At 31.0% G+C, this 10,608-nt stretch overlaps 1 non-coding gene across 1 annotated transcript; it reads left to right on the top strand.

The window, feature by feature from the left end:
• Nucleotides 1-6,253: 6,253 nt before the first annotated feature.
• Nucleotides 6,254-6,359, top strand: LOC113787430 (small nucleolar RNA R71). Its single transcript, XR_003473934.1, has one exon. It is a non-coding gene; the product is annotated as a small nucleolar RNA R71 (small nucleolar RNA).
• The last annotated feature ends 4,249 nt before the right edge of the window (nucleotides 6,360-10,608 follow it).

The raw sequence follows: 10,608 nt of genomic DNA, 5'->3' as shown, positions 1-10,608 counted from the left end.
GATAGGTTTCGAGGAGGAAACTGGACAATCTGTAATTGATTCTTTCTATTGGAGAAGAAAATCTGAAATCCGTTTGGATTTGCAGGACTGGATGTAGGTTGTCAAGTGGACAACTGAACCAGTATAAATCCTTGGTGCAATCTTCTCTAACCCTTAACTCCTTTGATTTACTATCTTGATATATCTGTATATGTGATTAAAATTAGATGCATGTTAAACATATTCTCTAATAAGTAATATTGTTTAATCTTTTAATTTGACTTGTATGCATCTTGATTAATCTCAGATCAATCTAATAAAACTTGTTAATCTTGTATGCCACAATTTAATTTCCGCTGTGTGTATGAAATTGATTTAATTTCATAAAGAACTGATACATTCTGATATATTCCGCTTATTACGAGGTCATATATACCAACAATTACAAGAAACCATCAGAGTTTCACAAAAGAAAAACGGTACAATAGTTGAAGTTAAGCATATTACAACTATAATAGCCATTACGATAATGCAATAATCCTTGTTGTCTTGGTGTGACAAATTCTCACTTTTTCTCGTCCAACCATTATGGTTGCAATGGTCGTTACAACCAAGTCGTAATTATGGCTGGAACTTGTTTTTCTTTCATCTTCTTGATCAACATGGACCATGACTGCACCACTTGACTTCAGGGCTCTTTGCACAAAGAATCTTCACTTATTCATTCACTTCTCCTTGCGACCAAAACAAAACAAAAAGGTAGTGAAATAAAATGAAAACTGGAATTAAAAAAATATGATTAACCTATCAACCAAAGTTATAAAAACAGATAAATTTTAGCTTATCAAATTCCCCCATGCTTGAATATTTTCTTGTCCTCAAGCAATCGCTCCAGGTAAAAGTTATGAATAAATAGACACTATGAATAGAGAACTCAACATTCAATTCGACTATATGCAATAGGAAAGTCCTTCAATTCAACTTAGGCTTCTCTGAAAATATAATTCTCATTAGGAAACTCACCTCTCAAATTATCTCTGTGTTTCAGGATAGTGGGCATTCACTCAAAATGTCCTACCATAGACTTGACTATTAACTAAATCTCTTCTACATCTCTCATGAGAGAAAATATGAATCAAAAGCATATTTCAAGGTTGTGACAGGGTCAAGAGACAATAGGTGGGGAAACAAAAAAGAGAGATATTCAAAAGGCTATAACAAAATAAACATATGATTACAAGTAACCTTTTTGAACAATTGGAGCTCAACATAGTACTTATCATTTCTCTAATTATTCTACCTTTTTACCTTACGAGATCTCACTTGTAATGAGTCCAATTTGTTACTTCGAGTAGAGCACCTTATTGTGTCCTTTCAAATATGGACTAAAAAAAATTTCCTTTTTTTTAATTTCTATTTCTTTTTTTTCTCTTTTTTCTTGTTCTGATTTTATTTTTTTTTTTTTGTTCTTAAGTTGCGCCACTATTTTCTAAAAGACACCCAAGAATGATTTTATCAATAAAGCAAGAGATCAAGAAATATAATTCATGTAAGGCTCAAAGTGAGCAACTACTGATAAGTATAAAACAAAACAAGTCGTGAAGCTTGGAAAAAATAAATCATATAATGTTTTTTCTTCAAACATGATCACAAGAAAATTAGCCTTAAGAAGGTTGCAAGTTAAGCTCTATAGAACACAATCAATGGTGAATAATCACTCAAAACAAAGAAAAGGACATAATATTTTATGGTGTAACACAAGCCCTTGAATAAGCCCAAAACTCATATTTAGTAGCTAAATCAATGAAAACATGTTATCAGAGAATATGTTAATTTATCAAACTGAAAGTGTGGCTCCCGAAGGTGGATGTATTGCCTATTTGACCACACCATGAACATAAATTACGGTTCCTTATCAAGGACATCAAAAAGGTTTTCTTTCAAGTTAAGAGAAATTATTTATTTATTTTTATTTCAAAACAAGATTAAAAAAAAAATTAACACACTAAAAAAATAAGCACAAAAAAAAAAATTAACACACTAAAAAAACAATAAAACAAGAAAGTGTACCCCTATGTTGGGATCAGACATTGTCCTCAATGTAAAAATTGAGATATTTATGAAAGGAATAACAAAAGCTCACAAATTTAAGGTGGTGGTGGAAAGTGGCCTTGGTGCTTTTGTTCAGCCTTTATATTTGCACTCTCTATGTTTGGAATTCTGGTTCTTAATGATGAGATGATGAGGGATAATCACATTGATGTTGGTGAAGGCAGTGCAGTAATTCTTGTGGCTCTGACAAGGGGCTCTTGTGGGTCTTTATGATTAAACAATTAGTTATTTTTATCTCCACTAGTAGTTCTTACGGGATTTGGCAAAGAAATGGAGGCATTGCCACATATCAATAGTTTGTGTGTATTATTAAATTTAGTGAAGAAATTCATAGCATGACAGGATTCCAAATTAATTATTGTTTTGCCCAGAAGCGTGTCTAGATCATAAATGTCCTCTTCACTACCTTAGCATTATTTGTTGAGGCATCCATTACTTCAATCCACTTAGATACGTAATCCATCGCTAACTAGGATGTATTGATTTCCAAGATATGAAGGGAATGATCCCATGAAATCAACTCCCTAAACATCAAAGATTTGAACTTCAAGGATATTGTTTAAAGGTATTTCATTTCTTTTTAGTATGTTCCTGGTACGTTGGCATTGATTACATTGAAGCACAACGTGGTGTACATTTTTTAAGAGTGTAAGCCAGTAAAAGCCTAATTGAAGCAAAAGTAGTGTATGTCTTTGATGCAGTTTTTGTGGAACTAGCATGTCCACCGTAAGCGAAAGAGTGGAAGTGAAACATGATGTTTTCCATTTCTTCTTCTAGAACACATCTTCTGAAACTTTCATCAGCCTCTCTCTTGAAAAGCAGAGGTTCATAACCCATAATAGTGTTTAAGATCCGAGAAATACTTTTTTTTTTTTTTTATAGTTCAAATCTAGTGGTGGTACTCCAACTTCGACGTAGTTCACAAATTCTGCATACCATGGTGCTTATATTTATGAAAAAGCAAACAATTGATCATCAAGAAAGGAATCATCCAGGGGCAACTCATTTTCATTATTTTCAAGTAGCCTTAAGAGATAATCGGCCACTATATTTTCAATCCCCTTCTTGTCTCGAATTGCTAGATCAAACCCTTGGAGAAGTAGTATCGATGGAATCAATCTCGGCTTAGAATCTTTCTTGCTCAAGAGATATTTTATGGTTGCATGGTATGTGTAGACAATTATCTTCGATCCCTCTAAGTAGGAGCAAAATTTGTCAATGGCAAACAATACTGCCAATAGCTTTTTCTCGACTTTGGCATAGTTAACTTGAGCTTTATCCAAAGTCTCCAACACTGCACCTACAACAAAATTGCTAGCATCGCACATGATTTCAAATGGAAGACTTCAATCAATGTGGCTGCATAATCGGGGCAAATATCAATGCTTCTTTTAACGAGCAAAATTACTCAAGACAAAATTCATCAAAGATAAAAGTTGCAATCTTAAGGAGTAGATTGGTTAGAGACTAAGAAATCATAGAAAAATCCTTATTGAATGTAAAATCCTACATGCCCCAAGGAACTTCTCACTTCTTTTATAGAGGTGGGAGGTGGCCTTTTCTCTATTACTTCAATTTTTTGCCTTCTCTACGTCAATACCTTGCTATGACGTCAAATGTCCAAGAACAATTCTTTCTTTAAGCATAAAGTGAAATTTTTCCCAATTTAACACAATATTAACCTGTTTATACCTTTCAAGTACCATTTCTAGATTGGCCAAACAATTATTGAAACTAGATCCATACACAAAAAATTCATCCATGAATACTTCCATTATATCCTTAATAAAATTAGACAAAATTGACATCGTGCAACATAGAAAAGTAGCAGGGGCATTGCACAAACCAAAATGCATTCTCCTATAAGCATATTTGTCATAAGGACAAGTAAACATGGTTTTCTGTTGGTCTCTAGGATGAATGGGAATTTGGAAACAATACACCAGAATAACCATCCAAATAGAAAAAATGTGAATGTTTTGCCAACCTTTCTAACATTTGGTCAATAAAAGGGAAGGAAAAGTGATCTTTATGAGTTGCTTTGTTCAGTTTTCTATAATCTATACACATCTTTCACCCCGTAACAATCTTAGTTGTAATAAATTCATTTTTTGTTTAATTTTTAACAACAGTGATACTTTCTTTTTTCAAAACTAGTTGAACATGACTAACCCATTTGCTATCAGAGATAGGGTAAATTATCCCCACATCTAGGAGTTTAAGTACCTATTTTTTCACATCTTTCTTGTTAGGGTTTAACCTCATTTGATGTTCAATAAAGGGTTTATAATCATCTTCAAGTAGTATCCTATGCATGCAAATAAATGAATTAATTCACTTTTAGTTTCTTCACCATTTAATTCAGCACTTACAATAACAAGAAATGTATAATTTTTACCAAGGAATTCATACCTGAGATTTTATGGCAAATGCTTAAGTTCTACTTATGGAGCTTCTTTTGGGATAGGTGTTGAATTTTCTATTGCCAATGTCTCAAAATTTAGGTCTGGAGCAAGAGGATTTTTATCCAACAATTTAGCATATGCATCATCTTTATTTGTCGACTCTTCATGACTTGTGTTCTAATCAAGCATGCTTCCAACCATTTTGGGGAGAGTGGTCCTAAAGGAAACTCCTTAACACAATGATCAAATAAATTGACCCTGCAACAAGAATCTTTAAGATAAGGACTTTTCATAAGATTCGACAAATTCAATTCAATTTTTTCATGACCCTCATTGAAGGCAAGCTTCCCATGTTTCACATCAATTACAACTCCTATTGTAGCTAGACATCACAATTGGTATAAGCAATTATCTTATTTTGACAAGAACATCATCTAATATTCCCCCCAGATACTTGATAGATTGATCTACTAGATGTAAAGAAATGTTTGTGGGCTTTAACTCACCCACATCAAGTTTCTTACAAACTAACAAAGACATGGGGCTCAGACTAGCCCCAAAGTCAAACATAGCATGTTCAAAACTCATATCACCAATCATACAAGGAATAGAAAAACTTCAAGGATCTTTAAATTTGAGAGACAATTTATTTTGAATTATGGCACTACATTCCTCAATTAAAGCATTTGTCTCATTGTCATTAAGTTTTCTTTTGTTTGACAAATTTTCTTTCAAAAACTTAATTTTTTCTATTGAACATAATGCTTATATATACATTTTTCAAAAGTTCCACAAACTTCCTAAATTGCTCCTTAATCTTTGAAGAAAAGGTATGGGTGGTTTGTATGGTGTTGGAGATACATAGGGTTTTTCTTTTTCCTCATCTACCCTCTCGCTTGATGGTTGGGCTTTTTCACTCTCATCACGACCAATCTCTTCCACATCTCTATCCTAGGGTTTTTTTTTTGTTTTTTTTTGTTTTTTTATTTCGCTTCTTAAAGTGACAACCTTCAATTGTCATCCTGAGAACATACCAGAAGATCTAGAGGATGAAGTAACTTGTTGAGCCACTTGGGTGATTTGTGTTTCCAACAACTTATTGTGTGTGGCCATGGAATCTACCTTATATGCTAATTGCCTAAGTGTTTCATTCACTGACTAATTTTGATTTTTAAACTCCTCATTTTTTTTGGTTTAAGTTAGCACAAAATTTTCCAGAAAATTTTTTAAGCTAGACTTTTGGGGGTTGTTGAAAGGTCTTGGTCCTTGGAAATCGGGAGGTCTAACCATCGATTAGGAAATAGGATTAAGGGGGACTTTTGTAGGAAAAATTTATCTGATTCATCCACCCTTGATTGTAAGTATTGGAAAAAGGGTCTCATATTTTAGGATTGTTAAGATAATTAACTTGTTCATTACCCACCCCACCATTAGTAGACATTTTGACTTGGCATTCAACATCCATATGACCAATAATAACACAAATTTCACAAGGAAAAACATTTGGTGCGACAACATTTACATTCAAATTTTTGAAACATTGCATCTACCTTATAAGCAATATAATATAATGCATCAAATTCATACATATTGCCTTTCTTTTGAGGATATTGGTCACCTGATCACTGGTAGTGGTTATGTGACATGTCTACCATAACAGTATAAGTTTCTTCTATGTGCTTGTTCATTAACACTCTTCTTGCATTAGAATCTATCATAGTCCATTATAGAAAGTATGGACAATTAGTCATCTCTCCAACTCATGATGAGGACACAATCTCAACATCTCCTTGAAGCGCTCCCAAGCTTCATAGAGCGATTCTCCATCTTTTTAACAAAAACTTGTTATTTGATTTCTCAATTGTGCAATTTTTCTTGGTGGAAAATATCTAGCAAGGAATGCTTGCTTTAATTGATCCAACGTGGTAATGGATTCAAAGTGCAACAAATGTAGCCAAGCTCTAGCTCTATCCCTTAATGAGAAAGGGAAAAACTTTAGTCTAATGGCATCACTAGTCACTCCATTTATATTCAAAGTGTCACAATACTCTAAAAAATAGACAAATTAAGGTTTAGATATCTGTTAGAGTACCAGAGAATTGCTTTTGTAGTATCATGGATAGCAACGAATATTTTAATTCAAAATTGTTAGCCTCTACTGTTAGTTGCGCAATACTCGTATGCGGTTTTGTAGTATTAAAAAAGACATATTCTTTCAAGGTTATAATTTTCATTCATTTTTAAATCTTTTTCTTGTTCAGAATTTTTGTTTCTCTCTTCTTCTCCAATAAAAAAAACTTTATATCTCGGCTATTGGGTTGGCAAGATTCCCAAAACTTCATATTATTCGTATTCAAAGAGAGAGAACAATTAATAACATAAAAATGATTTAAAAAAATTAGTGTAATCGGTACAAAAAAAATATAATATCAAAAGCAAAGTCTCTTACAGAGGCGCCAAATTATCGCGTAATAAAAATTATCATTCCCACAAAAACTTTTTTGTGAGTACCAATGTCTCTTTACTATGATGATTAGGAAAAGCGATGATTGTTGATATTGATTTTTATTAAAATTTGCAATAAAAATAAAATATTAGGATTGTAGATTTTTTATAATGATGGATACAATAAAATTAATCTTCTCTAAATTGTTGGTATTAAACTCTTAAAAATTAGATAAACAACTACAACTAATATGTTCTTTCATAGAGAAAAAAATGTATTTTAAACTAATAACCAATATATTTTCATGATTGATGTATTAGCAAAATCCTTTAAGAGAATATATTTTTTTGTTTTCAAGAGAACCAAAATCTATTTTTATGATTTCACTCTCTAGTCCAATCTTGTGGATCATATATCAAATTCACCTTTTAGTATATTTTTTGATATCTAAGTACAAACATGATTTTTACTAAGATTAGATTAAAAGATTGATACCCATGACAGGAAGAAATAGGAATTGTTAGAGATCCATCAATGAAAATCCTACAATCCCAAGACAAGGAAGATCTACTCACACATGATCATAGAAGAATCAAAACTTAAATATAAAAAAATTGGAAATATAAAATAACATAATAAAATAACACAATAAACTGAATATTATTGAAACTAGAAATTTGCTAAGAAAATACAAGAACAACATCAAGAATAACAAGAGATTATCAGTAGGAAGTTGTCTCAAACTTAGTATTTTCGTCCCCTTTTTATAGCCCCGGGTGTTTTCATGGGCTTTAATTACAAGAAACCATCAGAATTTCATAGAAGAAACATAGTTCTACGATAGAAGTTGAGCATAATACAGTTGCAATGGTCATTATGATCAAGTAGTAATCCTTGTTGCCTTAGTGAGGCAAATTCTCACTTTTTCTTGTCCAACTGTTACGGTTGTAATAATCATTACAATCATACCGTAATACTTGATGGAACTTTTTTTTTTTCATCTTCTTGATCAATATGAACAATGACTGGACAACTTGACTTTAGGGCTTTTTGCATCAAGAATCTTCACTTATTCTTTCACTTCTCCTTGCAACCAAAACAAAACAAAAATATAGTGAAATAGAACTAAAATTGAATTAAAAATATTAGTCAAGGACAAATAATCAAGTGCAAATAACATATAAATTTTAGCTTATCACTTATGAGTCAGATGATCGACATGGGTCTTTAGTTAAGGGCAAATAATCATATCATTGTAGCATTCTTTTCCTTTGTGATCCGATGTTGAATCATTGACTTGTGTTTTCTTTGTCTTTAATGCTTTGATTGGGACTGTAGATAATCATATGATTGTTTCAATGTTTCTTATTGCTATATTATGACTTACTCTATTTGTAAACATAATTATTTGTGTAACATGTGATAATATTTTTGTTAGTACATAGGCACACCTAACACGGGGTGAATTAGGTGTATATAAATTTCTGCTTTTTAGAAACTTAGTCCATTATTTTTCTATTTAGGATTAGTGTATGGAAAAATGTAAATGGCAGAAAAATAAAGAACACAATAATTATCCTAGTTCCCCATACAACCAATGGTACATCCAGTTCTCTTGCACACCACAATAGATTTTCCACTATTTGTTAGAATAAGTACAAGTCTAACTTTAAGACTTTTGCTACAAATTTCTAATAATCACCATAAGATAGCACACCACTATCTTAGTTTACAACACTTGAAGAAAGACCACTACTTTCCTCAATTTACACAATAACTTGAATGGTTTTATAACAATGACTTTGACTGAAATCAAGAGTGTATAACAATTGAGTACAATGATAACAGTCTAATATAATTTCAAGTACAATAGAGAACATTTCTCAATGATATGAAAATGTAAAATATGTACTTGAAATATGAAAGTAAGACTTTGAATAAATCAAAATATTTCAGAAATTTTGTTCAAAGTTGTTTTAAGATTGATGTAAAGATTATTGAAAAGGTTGATTTGTTAAATCTGAATCTAAGAAGTAATTATACTCCTTAGACATCACTTCATATCAGTGACAATCGTTCCTAGAGGTTTGATGAACATATGCAATGATCCAAGTTTAATTTGAACTGAAAAATTGCATTGTTTCGTAGTTGTATTCGGCTACATCAGGAATATAGTCGAATACACCTCTATAACGTTCAATTGTATTTGAAAATTTTAACCTTGTATTTGAATACAACACCATGTAGTCTAATAAAGATGATTGAATTTTGCCACTGGCTTGGTTTTGTATTCGGCTACACAATGTTGTAGTCGAATACAAAGTGCAATTTTAGCCACTAACTTAACATTTGTATTCGGTTACACCATCTCGCAGTCGAATACAAAAATGTAGTTTTACCTACTGACTTAACATTTGTATTCCGCTACACCATCTCATAGTCGAATACAGATATTCAGTTTTAGATACTAACTTGAGTCTGTATTCGGCTACAACATGTTATAATCGAATACAACTTTGAGTTTTGTCAAAAACTTGATTTTCAAACATTGTTCATGCATTTTGATACTTTGAAAATTCTTTTGATACATATGCTAAAATTGAAGGTTCTCATGTGCATTTGAAATATAATAATATTAGATTGCATCATGTACCTTACATTATAAGATTTCTAGCATATTGGTCATAATTGACTTAATTGTTGATTCTTTTTGAGCTTGCAACTTGATCACTTTCCTTGGTCTTTGTCTTCATCAAAACATAAGTATTTTACAATTTTTGTTTTAGAAACACTTAGATTATTATATATAATTACTCATAATTTATATTATCTTAAAATAGATAGTCATTTATTTAAGTATTTGTCTTCTAAATTAGTTTGCACACTCAACAAATAAAATTAGCAGATAATTATTCTTATTTGTTTGTTTTGCTATCGTCAAAATATCAACTAAAAGATTGTAGTTAAAATCATTGTTGCACTAACATGTAAGACAATATACCTTATAGTAATAAAAAAGGACTTCGTCTGTAATAAACTAGGTCATTCTAATTTTAGTTTTTGTTGGTTTCTTTGAATGGATTTTTATTTATGTCTCCCATTCTTTTGTTTTTCTATTATTTTTGAAGCGATGCAAATGATTATTGAGTTGTTTGGATGTAACATAGTTAGGATATCACTAGTCTATAATGATATATATGCACTTCAATAGTGTATTTAAAATATTATTCTTGAGTAAATTGCAAAATATATGAAATTTGAAGAGAGTACGAAAACAGAAAAATCAATAAAGAAAGTTCTTGATATTATGGAGATTGAATATCATTCTCAAAACAAATATATGGTAAAAAAAAAAAAACTCAAATTAATGGTATCAAACTAAAATAGAATAATCGAAAAATTATTAATGAGAGCTAGGTCTAGTGGAATGAGATAGACTCTTACAACGTAGTATATCTGAATCTCTCCTGAAAGAGATATTCACATTTAATATGCAACGCACTTCAAATTACTTTTGATAGAGAAAATATATGAGAAATAAAAAGAAAAATAATCTTAAGAAAATTACAATCAATCAATTTTATATAAACTTGAATTTAGAAGAAAGAATTTGACAGTAATCTCTCAATAATTTCAATTGTTTTTAAATTCAATTATATATATATA

This window comes from Cicer arietinum, chromosome 6, assembly GCF_000331145.2.
Source record: "Cicer arietinum cultivar CDC Frontier isolate Library 1 chromosome 6, Cicar.CDCFrontier_v2.0, whole genome shotgun sequence".
Lineage (NCBI taxonomy): Eukaryota > Viridiplantae > Streptophyta > Magnoliopsida > Fabales > Fabaceae > Cicer > Cicer arietinum.
This window is presented reverse-complemented; position numbering and strand designations above follow the sequence as displayed.